The 13422-nt window shown below is 47.6% G+C and overlaps 1 protein-coding gene and 2 non-coding genes across 4 annotated transcripts in view; 2 read left to right on the top strand and 1 right to left on the bottom strand.

The window, feature by feature from the left end:
* VAC14 (VAC14 component of PIKFYVE complex) overlaps nucleotides 1-13422 on the bottom strand; it is a 120907-nt gene that overhangs the window by 93111 nt on the left and 14374 nt on the right. The gene's annotated exons all lie outside the window — the stretch shown is intronic.
* TRNAG-GCC lies at nucleotides 3008-3078 on the top strand. The gene has a single exon. It is a non-coding gene; the product is annotated as a tRNA-Gly (tRNA).
* Nucleotides 3716-3786, top strand: TRNAG-GCC. Its single transcript has one exon. It is a non-coding gene; the product is annotated as a tRNA-Gly (tRNA).

Genomic DNA, 13422 nt, shown 5'->3' with positions numbered 1-13422 from the left:
GCAAACTTCAGCTAGACATCCCAGATGGCCACAGTATGATAAGCCCAAGTCAACAGTGGTCCTGAAAACGCTGAAGAATACCTGGGTCCCTACCTGAGACTCTATAACAAAGTTTCACTCACTAAGTTTATTCTTCAGAAACTTAAATCCTTCAGAGAGCTTCTATGCCAGATAAGTCCCAAAACCCAGAGGCAATAGCCTCTTCAAGAACATCAGCCAGATGTGTCCCTCTTTCCCATAATGCTAACACCCAGTTTCAACATGAACAAGTTAGGGCGGTTACTGCCTAGATATCCCTGAAGCTTGGGAAAGTGATTAAACTAGAGGAAGGGGTAGCAACAGACAAGATAGGAGTCTATTGAAAGGAGTATGAATACTGAATCTCTATATAATTTTCTTTTTCTTAGTTGCTAGGGTATTAGAATAGCTAGAAGGAAAGACCTGAAATGAAGGAACTATAACCCATAACATTCTTTGAAATTTGCTACATAGCTACTTGTTAAATTGTAATTTGAAAGTTATTACCTTTTTGCATCTATGTTATATTTCATAGTAAGGAAATAACTGAAACTGTGGAACTGTCACTCATAAAATTCTTTGAAATTTGCTCTCTAACTACTTGTTAAATGCATTTGGGAAGTAATCACTTTTACATAAATATGTTATGTTCCACAATAAAAAAAGCCAAAAAAAAAAAAAAAGCCAACCCATTTCTGGAATATGGCATTTAGGAAGCATTAACAAACCAAAACAGAGGTGGTGACCCATTTAGAAAGAGGAACTGGGAGTCAGACATTTCAGGGCAGGCCTTTCTCAGTTCTGCTGCTGACTCAGTGATGCTGGCTTGGTCATAGCTGTTGCCCTACTCTGGGTCTCAGTTTCCCTTTGTGTATAACGGAATGAGGAACAGTCATGCTACCTCCCTTCTGGGAGTCTGAGAGAACACATGTGAATATCTTAGCACCAAATAATGGAATGTTATCCACCCCATATGCAATGTTATGCACTAAATATTATTAATAATACAATCAATGTTTATTTGGTCAACCAAGTCTTTTTTCAACATTTGCTCAACTTCCCATTCATGCACCCAGGAAGTTCTCTGTGCCCTCACTTCCAGGACAGTGTGGAGGATCCACAGCTGGAAACACACATATGAACAAGTAACTGTAGCAGACTGTGGTAGGTATGTATTATAATTGTAGCAAATTGGAGCAAAGTGGCACAGAAGCACGAAAACCGCCCGGGCTAATTCTCCTGGGCTGTCAAAGGCGGCCGATGCAGGAGATGCCATTTGAGTCAGATCTTAAACCAAGAGGCATTTCCCAGGCAAAGAAAGGTAGGGAGGACATAGCAGGCACAGGGAAGAGATTGGCCAAAGCCAAGAGCTCTGAGAAAATGTGGCATATTTAGAGAACGACAAGGACTTGGCAGGTGGAAGGGGTGGCTGGAGGTAGAGGAAAAGATGACACAGTTTCCAGAAGTGGAACAACATGCTCAGCCCTGTTTGCCTGGAGAGCTCTGGTGGCAGCCTGGAGCGGCTGGGCTGGAGGAGACAGATGCCAGGGAAACCAACCCCTCAGAGAACACCACAGCTCTTAGGGCAAGGATGGAGGCCTAGAGTATGTTTGAGGGAGTGGGAGAACATGGACGAATTGTTTTAAAGATGAAAAAGAGAAACATTAGTTCGTGTCATATGGGAGAGTGGATGGTGCCCCCGGGTGCCCAACAGCAGCAGGAGCTGGTATGGGGGGGGGGCAGAGAGCTTCATGGCAGCTTTTGTGGGTGGGGGTGCCTGTGGGCCACCCAGGGGGTGATGCCACCCAAAGCAGGGCCTGCCCGGAGTGGAAAAGAGCAGAGGGAGGCCCCGTTCTGTTTTCAGAGCCCAGTGGACACAAAGGCCAAGGCTCTGCCCTTGGAACTCCCAGCAACCCTGCAGTGAGAAGCATCATGTGGGAAAGTGGTGGGATGAGTGACCCAGAGGACTGAGGGAACCTGCAGCTCGGGTGGCTGGGGACATCTTCCTTGCAGTGGGGCTTGAGCTGGGCTGAAGGAGGTCAGGGGAGAGAAGGAAACAGAGGCGTTTTGGTGGAAGGAACTACATGAGCAAAGGCAAAGATGGGGAACCAGTCCCTTGTCTGGGGCTCCGGAGAACAGGAGAGCAGTGGGGATCCACTGGATGGGCTGGTGATGGTAGGGTGGAAGATCAAGAAGCAATAGGGAAGCTTCTCAAGACTTTGAGAGGTATCATGAGAGAACATCTTGAGAAGCCCAGAGCGTGGGACTGACGGGGTGTAGCAGCGGTGGCTGTCAAGAGGGTGGTCTAGATATTATGGACTTTTGCATGTAGCTGCCTGGAATCATTCTCTGCTTTGCATCCAATCACAGGTCTTTTGCCTGCTTGTTGCATAAAGCGAGTTTCGAGCTGTCTTGAATTTTAAGGGCAGTCATGTCTAAAAGGTATCAGTTAGTCTGCATGGTTCCAGCTCAGTGTCAGGAACTTGTTTATAATTAGAGTTGTTCAACAACAAATGTGCTGTCCTGTGAGACAGTGGCCAATCCTGCAGAAAGGTTGTTCTAAGAGAGGTTTGACAACCCATCATAAAGATTTAACATGGCAAATTTCCTGGGACACCTATTATGTGCCAGGCACTGTGTGCACGACAGGTGAACAGATGAGGCCTGCTCCTGAGCTCACAGGTGTAAGAATGGCGATGGCTATTCACGAAGGGGCTGTACAAATGTGCTGGGAGGTCCAGTTGCTCTGATTTTTATGGGGCTTTCCCTACGGGGTCTTGGGGTAGAAGCTGAGCCCCAATTCATAGGCCCCGGTCCCAGAGTAGAGTAATAAAGCCTTACAAGGATGATTCTACATAAACCTGCCTTGTTCCCCAGACTGGACAAACCATCCAGATGAGGCCCGGTGACCTGCCAGCTCCTGTCTCTTTGAATAATGATAAATGCACCCTTGAGAAGAGAACTGCAGGTGCCTCAAAGAACAGCTGGAGCATTGGTGGTTCAGTGGTAGAATTCTCGCCTGCCACGCGGGAGGCCCGGGTTCAATTCCTGGCCAATGCAGTCCTGTTTTTCCCTTTTTGCCCTTTCCTGGCAAGATTCTTCCCATGGAGACCCTGCCTGAGGAGCCAGGATCCTCAACCAGACTGGGCCCACAGTGGCCAAGGGCACCTGGAATCTCAGGCCACATTATTCTGCCCAGTGAGCTCAGGTAGAGCAGCTTGGTCTCCAAAGAAGAACCCGAGTCTTCACTCCTAAGGGGACTCCTTTATACCCCTCAGCCTTGGCCAGTGTCCAGGAGGAAACTGATACAAAACCTGAGAACTGTAAAACAGCTAAACACAAACAGAAAAGTGGAATGGGAGCACCCATCAGATGGGAGGTCACCCAGAGTCTCAATACCCTTTGCTACTGTGGGGGAAGGACTTGAGCTTTGTTTTTGTCCTGAAGTTTGAAGGCAAATCAACTTCTGACACACACACACACACACACAGACACACACACACACAGACACACTTATTCACTCTCTCTTCTGCTCCCTGCCTCCTCCCTCTTGCTCAGGAGCCTGAGCTCTCTGTTCTTGCAGCTGTGATGATGTGGCAGCATTCGAGACTGGCCTTATGTTATGAATCAGAACATACACAAGGAAGCTCAGGATTGGGGCTAATGGGAGTTGCTCACACAGCTGCTGACAGCTGGAGCATTGGTGGTTCAGTGGTAGAATTCTCGCCTGCCACGCGGGAGGCCCGGGTTCGATTCCCGGCCAATGCAGCAGCTGATATTTCTTTTCAATCCTGAGACTGACTTTGAGATTTTACACTGCCTAAAGATTTGGGGATGAGTACAGTCTTGAGAACTGATGATGACTTCTTTCTAGCTTGAGTTTTAAACACCTTTGATGAAACACACAGTTTCCTACTTTCCACAAAGATCCAGAACCTGGGGCTCCCTGACTTTGAAGAGTCCAAGATGTGGGGATGTGCTAAAGCCCACTGAAAGCAGCTGTTCCTCCCCACACTTGCCCTGACAGCCTGCCTGGGGACTCTGGCTACTGACAGTGCTTCCTGGGAAGCAAAGGCAAGTTTCTGCTTGGTTCAAGTTAGAGAAGCATCAGGGAGTGGGAGTAAGAACATCCACGAATGAGGCTGCCACAAGGGATCCGGAAGTAGAACCAGCCCTGCCCAGCACAGGCTGCCCCAGCACAGGAACCCTCTCCTCTCCCACCCCGTTTCACTGAGCAACTGGAAAGGGCACTCCTTCCCAAGTGAGAGCCAGCATAACGAACACACGTGCCCTCCTTGAGGGGCTTTCTGCCAGGGTGGGGAAGGAAACAAGATGAGTACTCAAAGCCTACCATGCAAAGCAGAGAAAAATTATGCAGTAAGAAAAGTGCAAACAAAATAACATGGGTGAGAGAGCAGGCAAGAAAGAACACGGCCAGTATCTTTAATGATGTTGGCTTCACAAGGGTCAGCACTAGAGGGGTTCTGAAGGATGAGCAGGTGTTTGTTCTGGAGCTGTTCCAGGAGAGGCAGTCCAGACAGAGGGAAGAGCATGAGCAAAGGCTCGGGGGAAGGAAGAAGCAAAGGACACAGTAGAGGAGCGAGTGAAAGTGCTGGAGAAGTCATTCCCAGCCAGGTGGCTCAGAACCCTAGGTGTTTGGCAAAGGAGCTAGACAAGGAGCAGTGGGAAGCCATGGAAGGTTTCTGAGCGGCTGAGTGACTCGAACTTTAGTAAGAATTATTTGCAGTGGTGTGTGGTATGGATTCCGACGGTGCTTAGGGAGCTTTGAAGTTTTGAGGCTTAAAGAGGGACTGAATGGTGAAAGAGTGTAAAGAACAGGGCTCTGAGGCTGGGGCAACAGCACCTCCCTCATCTGAAGGAAGAAGATAGGGAAAGGCGGGCTGTGTGAACGCAGCGTGTCCTTTCTTTGCAGACCCAGCAGCACCTTTTTCCTTTGCTCTACACCTGATGGGAGGCCCCCGATCCTACCAAGGCTCAATCTAGGGATCCCCAGGGCTGCTACAAAGATGCCAGCCCATTCGAGTCTTGAGGCCCTGGAACCTCAAGTCTTTACCATCTACCTTGCTCTCAAGGTAGAACATTCTTCATCCCCAGGAAAACAAGCTCCTGGCAGACAAATGATGGCTCCCTCTGGATGGGAGCCTGTGAGAACATGTTCTCACAAATGTGGCCAGCCAAGCACAGGGCCTGGCCCCCAGGGTGATCACAACAGGGCCAAGCTGATCTCTCCAGCCTTACTGCTCTGCTCCCGCCTGATCCTCCAGACCTGCCTTCTTACTGGGACCCTCAATCAGTACCCTCCTATGCACCCTGTGGATGCCCCACTCCCTGGAAAAGCATCTCCTCTCTCCGATTTTCTATCCAGGCTTCAATGCCCAGCTCGAATCCACTCCTCCCCGGCTTTTCTGAGCCTTCTGGGAACAGAACACTCCTCCTCTGAACTCTCCAAGCCTCAGAGCCCCTCATCTGTACCCAGCAGTGCACTACTGGAGGTCACTCATTACCTTCCCATGGGTGTCCTTCTGATCCCCACAGCGTCTCAATAAAGCCCTGGAGGACAGGAGGTGCACCTCTAGTATGAGCCCTCTCCCTGGGTTTGGAGCTTTGCACACAGCAGGTGGGGAATCGGTAAATATCTGCCAGGTGACTGAGAGCTCAGGGCCTGGAGAGTAGGGCAAACATGGGGAGAGGCCCCAGCTACCCAAGTAGTGTCAAGCAGGCGGTCTACAAATCTAAACCTAACCCGCTTGGTTAATCAAATCATATTGGACAGTTCTAAGATCCTAGTACATAATTCAGGAGTAACTAATTTAATTGGAACAAAGGGCACCATTAGCAGGACCCCAAAACACACACTGGAAATGCCCAGTTCACAAGAGCTGTGCCTGGCAGCTGGGAAAGACGCAGATGCTGGGATGTGACCCGAAGTGAACCTGGTGAGGGCAGAAAGAGTGCTCTAACCCTCCCTAGGGGCTCCAGAATAGCCAAAAATAGCTCCAATCAGACTGTAGCCTGGTCTCTCTACTTCACAGGGGAAGTGCAGAGGGGAAAAAAAGCAACTACAAGGGGAAGCAGAGTATACGAAGTTTAAAATCTGGGCACCCCAGTTCCAGGTCTAGTTTCCCTTCAAAAGACCACATTTCTCCTTTCATCTACAGGCTGCGAGGTCTCGGCGGGGGATCTGAAGCTCAACTGGTTTTGAAGTTAATATCTGGCCCAGGAACTCCACGATCACAAATCCCTGGGCACCTTCACTGCTGTAAAGGTCATGGGCATTACTGCTCCATCAACCAAAAAAGAGAACCTGCTTCCTCCAAAAGGTGCTGAAAAACCCAGGCTGGCGAAGTATACTCAAGAGGAAGCTCTAAGCCTCCATTCACAGCTTGTCAGAGGGGTCACGGGGCAGTAGAAACATCTGTCCCCCACATAGACAAACCCTCTCAGACAAAGCTGGCTGACTCTAGGCTCCACACCACCCCCAACACCGCGAAGACTGCCGCGCTGACTGCCCCTGCCTGATGGGAAGAGGAGGCACAGACAGGGCAGGACGCATTTGGAATCATCACCAGCCAGGACGTGGGGCCACCATCTCAGCAACCCAACCATGGCAAGTGCTGGACCTCAAGGCCTCTGTAACGCTGGCACCAGGACGGTCACAGGCCACATAGGACTGGGCAGTCGTTCATTTACTAAGCACTCACTCTATGCTAAGTATTTCAGCGTGGGTTACTCCTCAGGACAAGCTTTCCCAGTAGTTATCGTTATCCCCACCCTCCAGATTCAAAGCACAGGCTCAGAGAAATCAAGTCACTTTCCCAAGGTCACCAACACCCACAAAGCCCAAGCTCTTTCAACTCTACCACAATTCCTCCTTTCCTTTTTCCTAAACCACTTCAGCTGCAAACTCAGCACACTCAATTCTAGATGGCAGTTCACTTGTGCAGGACTGAGGCCCCAAATGAAATGTAGGTTTCTCCATGTTTTCCCATGTTGCTCAGTGTTCAGACGGGCTTGAAGCATTCCTGCCTGCACAGGGAGAAACGATGAGATCTGTCAAATGAGGCTCTAGAGGTGGCCTTCCTCTAGAAGTAAGGGACCATCTGTTGAGCATTTACTGTATTGTATGCGAGGAAAAGTGCTGGAAACTTTATATGCATTATGATGGTTAGGTTCACGTGTCAACTTGACCAAGTGAGTGTCCGCTTGTTGATTCTATTTCCCTAGAGAACCGTAACTAATACAACTTGGTACCAGAAGTGGTTCTTGAGAAACAGAATCTTAAAATGGGCTTTTACAATTGGTTTTCTACTCTGATTAGATTCAAAGGCACTAATGACTCCATCTCCAATAATCAAGATGGCACTGACAGCCCATGGCGTGAGTTGGCAATGGAGATACGCAAAATATCACTGTTTGATTCTGCTAATCACACTTTTGTACAAAGTAAGGCTCTGGGTGACAGTGTTTTTGACACCTTAACAGAGTTTTGCAGAATTAAGAGGTATAATGATGTTGGCTGGTTGCTCTTACATACGCTGGATAAAGTTATAAGAGAAACGGATGAGCTAAAAGCTTCAAATTTGAAACTTAAGCTCCATGTGACAGATGCAAAGGTTTCTATGTGTGCCCTGAAAGAAAATCTTATTTCCTTTGGCTGCAGACTTGAGATTTCTGAAAACCAGACCCAGAGTTTCATTGTGTGAGTAGCAGATTTACAACATAATCTAAAATTCCAACCTCGCAGGGTATCTGCTGTTAAAGTAAAAGCAATGATCGGAAAAGAATGGGATCCTGAAACTTGGGATGGGGACATAAGGATTGATAATAATGCCAGTAAGGACACTGGAACCCTGGATTCTGCTGAGTCTTTGTTAGATATACCTGTAGGGTCTGTCCTGAGGAAACAGCCCCCGCTGCCCCCAGTCTGCCCTGAGGAGGGAGCTACCCAACCTCCAGTCTGCTTTGAGGAAACAGCTTCCCAACCTCCAGTCTGCCCTGAGGAGCCTACCATCCAATCTCCACCTAAAGAGATTAATCCTTCGTGCCTGCTAAACCTGTAATCACCTCCCCTGAGGAAGCAGCCCTCACTCCTCTGTCTGGAGAGATTAATTCTGTTTCACCAGCTGAAACGGCAACGGTATGTCCTGAGGTAAACGGCTTGAAGAATACTTCTAATTCTTTTCATGACCCACACCCACCACCAGTCTTTGCTTCAAGACCTATAATTAGACTAAAGTCCCAACAGGCCCCAAAGGGTGAGGTACAAAATGTGAACCATGAGGAGGTACGCTATATTTCAAAAGAACTGTATGAGTTTTCCAATTTATATAGACAGAAATCAGGGGAATATGTATGGGAATGGATATTAAGGGTGTGGGATAATGGTGCAAGGAATATAAAATTGGATCAGGCTGAATTTACTGATAAGAATCCACTAAGCAGAGATTCTGCATTCAGTGTTGTAGCTTGAGGGATTAGAAAGGGCATTAACAGTTTGGGTGGCTGGCTGAAACATGGATCAAAGGGTGGCTGACATTACCTGAGGCTGAAATGCCAGAACTGCCCTGGTATAATGGAGAGGTAAGGATTCAAAGGCTTAGAGAGACTGGAATGTTAGAGTGGATTTATCATGGAAGACCTGCTCATACACCCCTGGAACGTCCAGAGGACGCACCTTTGACCAGGACTGTGAGGAATGAATTTGTGAGACTAGCTCCATCATCCCTGAAGAGTTCTGTAGTTACCCTTCTCTGTAGGTCAGATATTACTGTGGGAACTGCTGTCACTGAACTGCAATCCTTACACACAATGGAGATAATCAGATCCCAAGTCGGCAGAAGCCACATGGCAGCAGTTGATCGCTAAAGACAAGGTGGGCCTGGCTACCATAATGGAAAACAGGTTCAAAGCAGCAGTCAAAATAATCTGACTCACAGAGACGTATGGCATTGGCTAGTAGATCATGGAGTACCTAGCAGTTAAATAGATGGGCAGTCTACTAAATTCTTGTTTGAACTGTATGGGCAGAAGAATTCTAGGTCAAGTGAACAAAAGTCTACCTTGAATTACAAAAACAGAGAGTCACGGCCCCTTAATCAATTCCCAGACTTGAGACAGTTTACAGATCCAGAGCCCCTTAAATGAGGGGAAGGCTGGGAACCCTTGGGATAGGACCCTGTTAACACTGCCCACAATTTATACTGTTAATCTTCCCCCCAGCTTCCCCCACGGGGACCTACGGCCTTTTAGCAGGGTAACTGTGCATTGGGGAAAAGGAAATGATCAGATATTTTGGGGATTATTAAGACACTGGTTCAGAAGTGACATTAATTCAGGAGACCCAAAATGTCACTGGTCCACCAGTCAGGGTTGGGGTTTATGGACGTCAGGTGATCGATGGAGTTTTAGCTCAGGTCCATCTCACAGTGGGTCCAGGGGTCCCCAGACCCATTCTGTGGTTATTTCCCCAGTTTTGGAATGCATAATTGGACTAGACATACTCAGCAACTGGCAGAATCCTCACATTGGTTCCCTGACTCATGGAGTGAGGGCTATTATGGTGGGAAAGGCCAAGTGCAAGCCACTAGAACTGCCGCTGCCTAGCAAAATAGTAAACCAGAAGAAATACCAGATTCCTGGAGGAATTGCAGAGATCAATACCACTCTGAAGGACTTGAAGGATGCAGGGTTGGTGTTCCACCACATCCCCGTTCAACTCTCCTATTTGGCCTTTGCAGAAAACAGATGGGTCTTGGAGGATGACAGTGGATTATCCTAAGCTTAACCAGGTGATGACTCTAATTACAGCTGCTGTTGCAGATGTGGTATCATTGCTTGAACAAATCAACACATCCCCTGGTACCTGGCATGCAGCGATTGATCTGGCAAATGCTTTTCTCTCAATAGCTGTAAGGACCACCAGAAACAGTCTGCATTCAGCTGGCAAAGCCAGCAGTACACATTCACTGTGCTACCTCAGGGGTATATCAACTCTCCAGCCCTTTGTCATAATATTGTCCACAGGGATCTTGATCATTTCTCCCTTCCAAAAGACATCACACTGGTCCATTACATTGATGATATCATGTTGACTGGACCTAGTGAGCAAGAAGTAGCAACTACTCTAGATTTGTTGCTAAGGTATTTGCCTGTCAGAGGATGGGAGATAAATCCAACAAAAATATAGGGGCCTTCCACCTCAGTAAAATTTCTAGGTGTCCAGTGGTGTGGGGCATGTTGAGATATTCCTTCTAAGGTGAAGGATAAGCTGTTGCATCCGGCCCCTCCTACAACCAAAAAAGAGGCACAACACTTAGTTGGTCTCTTTGGAGTTTGGAGATAACATATTCCTCATTTGGGTGTGCTACTCTGGCCCATTTACCGAGTGACTAGTTTTGAGTGGGGACTGGAATAAGATGAGGCTCTGCGACAGGTCCAGGGTGCTGTGCAAGCTGCTCTGCCACTTGGACCATTTGATCCAGCTGATCCAATGGTGCTGGAAGTGTCAGTGGCAAATAGAGATGCTGTTTGGAGCCTCTGGCAGGCTCCTATAGGAGAATCACAATGCAGGCCCTTAGGATTTGGGAGTAAAGCTTTACCATCCTCTGAAGATAACTACTCTCCATTTGAGAAACAGCTGTTGGCTTGCTATTGGGCTTTAGTAGAGACAGAATGTGTAGCCATGGGCCACCAAGTTACCATGAGACCTGAGTTACCTATCATGAGCTGGGTGTTATCTGACCCACCAAGCCATAAAGTTGGGTGTGCACAGCAGCACTCCATCATAAAATGGAAATGGTATATACGAGATAGAGCTCGAGCAGGTCCTGAAGGCATAAGTAAGTTACATGAAGAAGTGGCCCAAATGCCCATGGCCCCCACTCCTTCCACCTTACCTTCTTTTTCCCAGCCCACAGCTATGGCGTCTTGGGGAGTAACTTATAATTGGTTGACTGAGGAAAAGAAAACTCGTGCCTGGTTTACAGACGGTTCTGCACGATATGCAGGCACCACCCAAAAGTGGACAGCTGCAGCACTGCAGCCCCTTTCTGGGATGTCCCTGAAGGACAGTGGTGAGGGGAAATCCTCCCAGTGGGCAGAACTTTGAGCAGTGCACCTGGTTGTTCATTTTGCTTGGAAGGAGAACTGGCCAGAGGTGTGTCTGTTACTGATTCATGGGCTGTGGCTAATGGTTTGGATGGATGGTCAGGGACTTGGAGGGAACATGATTGGAAAATTGGTGACAAAGAAGTCTGGGGAAGAGGTATGTGGATAGTGCTTCCTGAGTGGGCAAAAAACATGAAGATATCTGTGTCTCATGTGAATGCTCACCAGAGGGTGACTTCAGCAGAAGAAGGTTTTAATAACCAAGTGGATAAAATGACCCGTTTGGTGGATACCAATCAGCCTCTTTCCCCAGCAACTCCTGTCATTGCCCAATGGGCTCATGAACAAAGTGGTCATGGTGGTAGGGATGGAGGTTATGCATGGGCTCAGCAACATGGACTTCCACTCACCAAGGCTGACCTGGCCACAGCCACTGCTGAGTGTCCAATCTGCCAGCAGCAGAGACTGACACTTAGCCCCCGATATGGCAACATTCCCTGAGGTGATCAGCCTGCTACCTGGTGGCAGGTTGATTACATTGGACCACTTTCATTATGGAAGGGGCAGTGATTTGTTCTCACTGGAATAGACACATACTCCGGATACAGGTTTGCCTTCCCTGCATGCAATGCTTCTGGTGAAACTACCATCCGTGGACTTACAGAATGCCTTATCCACTGTCATGGTATTCCACACAGCGTTGCTTTGGACCAAGGAACCCAGTTCACAGCAAATGAAGTGAGGGAATGGGCACATGCTCATGGAATTCTCTGGTCTTACAATTTTCCCCATCATCCAGAGGCAGCTGGGTTGATAGAACGGTGGAATAGCCTGCTGAAGACCCAATTATGGTGCCAACTAGGTGGCAATACCTTGCAGGGCTGGGGCAGTGTTCTCCAGGAGGCTGTGTATGCTCTGAATCAGTGTCCACTCTATGGTGCTGTTTCTCCCATAGCCAGGATTCATAGGTCCAGGAATCAAGGGGTGGAAACAGGAGTGGCACCACTCACTATCACTCCTGGTGATACAGTAGGGAAATTTTTGCTTCCTGTCCCTGCAAGCTTAAGCTCTGCTGCTCTACAAGTCTTAGTTCCAAAAGGAGGAGTACTTCCACCAGAAAACACAACAAAAATTCCATTGAACTGGAAGTTAAGACTGCCACCTGGCCACTTTGGGCTCCTTATGCCTCTGAATCAACAGGCAAGGAAGGGGATTACTGTACTGGCTGGGGTGACTGATCCTGACTATCAAGGAGAAATAGCACTGCAACTATACAATGGAGGTAAAGAAGAGTTTTCCTGGAATAAAGGACGTCCCCTAGTGTGTCTCTTAGTACTACCATGCCCTGTGATTAAAGTGAATGGAAAACTGCAACAATCCAATCCAGGCAGGACTACCAATGGCCAAGAAACTTCAGGAATGAAGGTTTGGGTCACCCTACCAGGCAAAGAACATGGCTAGCTGAAGTGCTTGCTGAGGGTAAAGGGAACATGGAATGGGTAGTGGAAGAAGGTAGTGATAAAAATGAACTATGACCATGTGACCAACTACAGAAATGAAGAATATGGTGGCATGAATATTTCCTCCTTGTTTTATGAGTATGTTTGTATTTGTCTATAAAGCAAGTATCTTTGTTTTCTTCTTTATCTTATCCCCTTATCATATAATATGAGCTGTATTGTTCATTTTACAGTATTCAAATTAAAGGAAATCAATTTTAAGAGTTAATGTCACCCAAGGACTTACACCCTATTCTGGAGAGATTTAGTGCATTTCTGGTTGAATGCAGGAAAGCTGAGTATTGTTAGGCAAAATATATATCTGTTATTGTTCTCTACTTAGAGATAAAATATGGTTTAAGGTGATATGTATAACTGCCATGTTGACAAGGGGTGGACCATGATGGGTAGGTTCATGGTCAACTTGGCCAGGTAATGGTGTCCAGGTGTCTGGTCAAGCAAGCACTGGCCTGACTGTTACTGCAAGGACATTTGTGGCTGGTAATAAACCAGAAGGCTGGTTTATTAAATCATCAGTCAATTGGCTGCAGCTGTGACTGATTACATCAATGAAGGGCGTGTCTTCCACAACAAGAGAATCCAATCAGCTGGATTTAATCTAATCAGTTAAAGACTTTTAAGCGAGACAGATAGAGGACCTTCACTTCTTTGGCTAGCCAGCAAAGTGTTTTCCTGAGGAGTTCATCGAACACCTTCATCAGAGTTGCCAGTTCACTGCCTGAGGAGTTCATTGAATACCTTCATTGGAGTTGCCAGT

This window comes from Choloepus didactylus, chromosome 22 (assembly GCF_015220235.1).
Source record: "Choloepus didactylus isolate mChoDid1 chromosome 22, mChoDid1.pri, whole genome shotgun sequence".
Classification (NCBI taxonomy): domain Eukaryota; kingdom Metazoa; phylum Chordata; class Mammalia; order Pilosa; family Megalonychidae; genus Choloepus; species Choloepus didactylus.
This window is presented reverse-complemented; position numbering and strand designations above follow the sequence as displayed.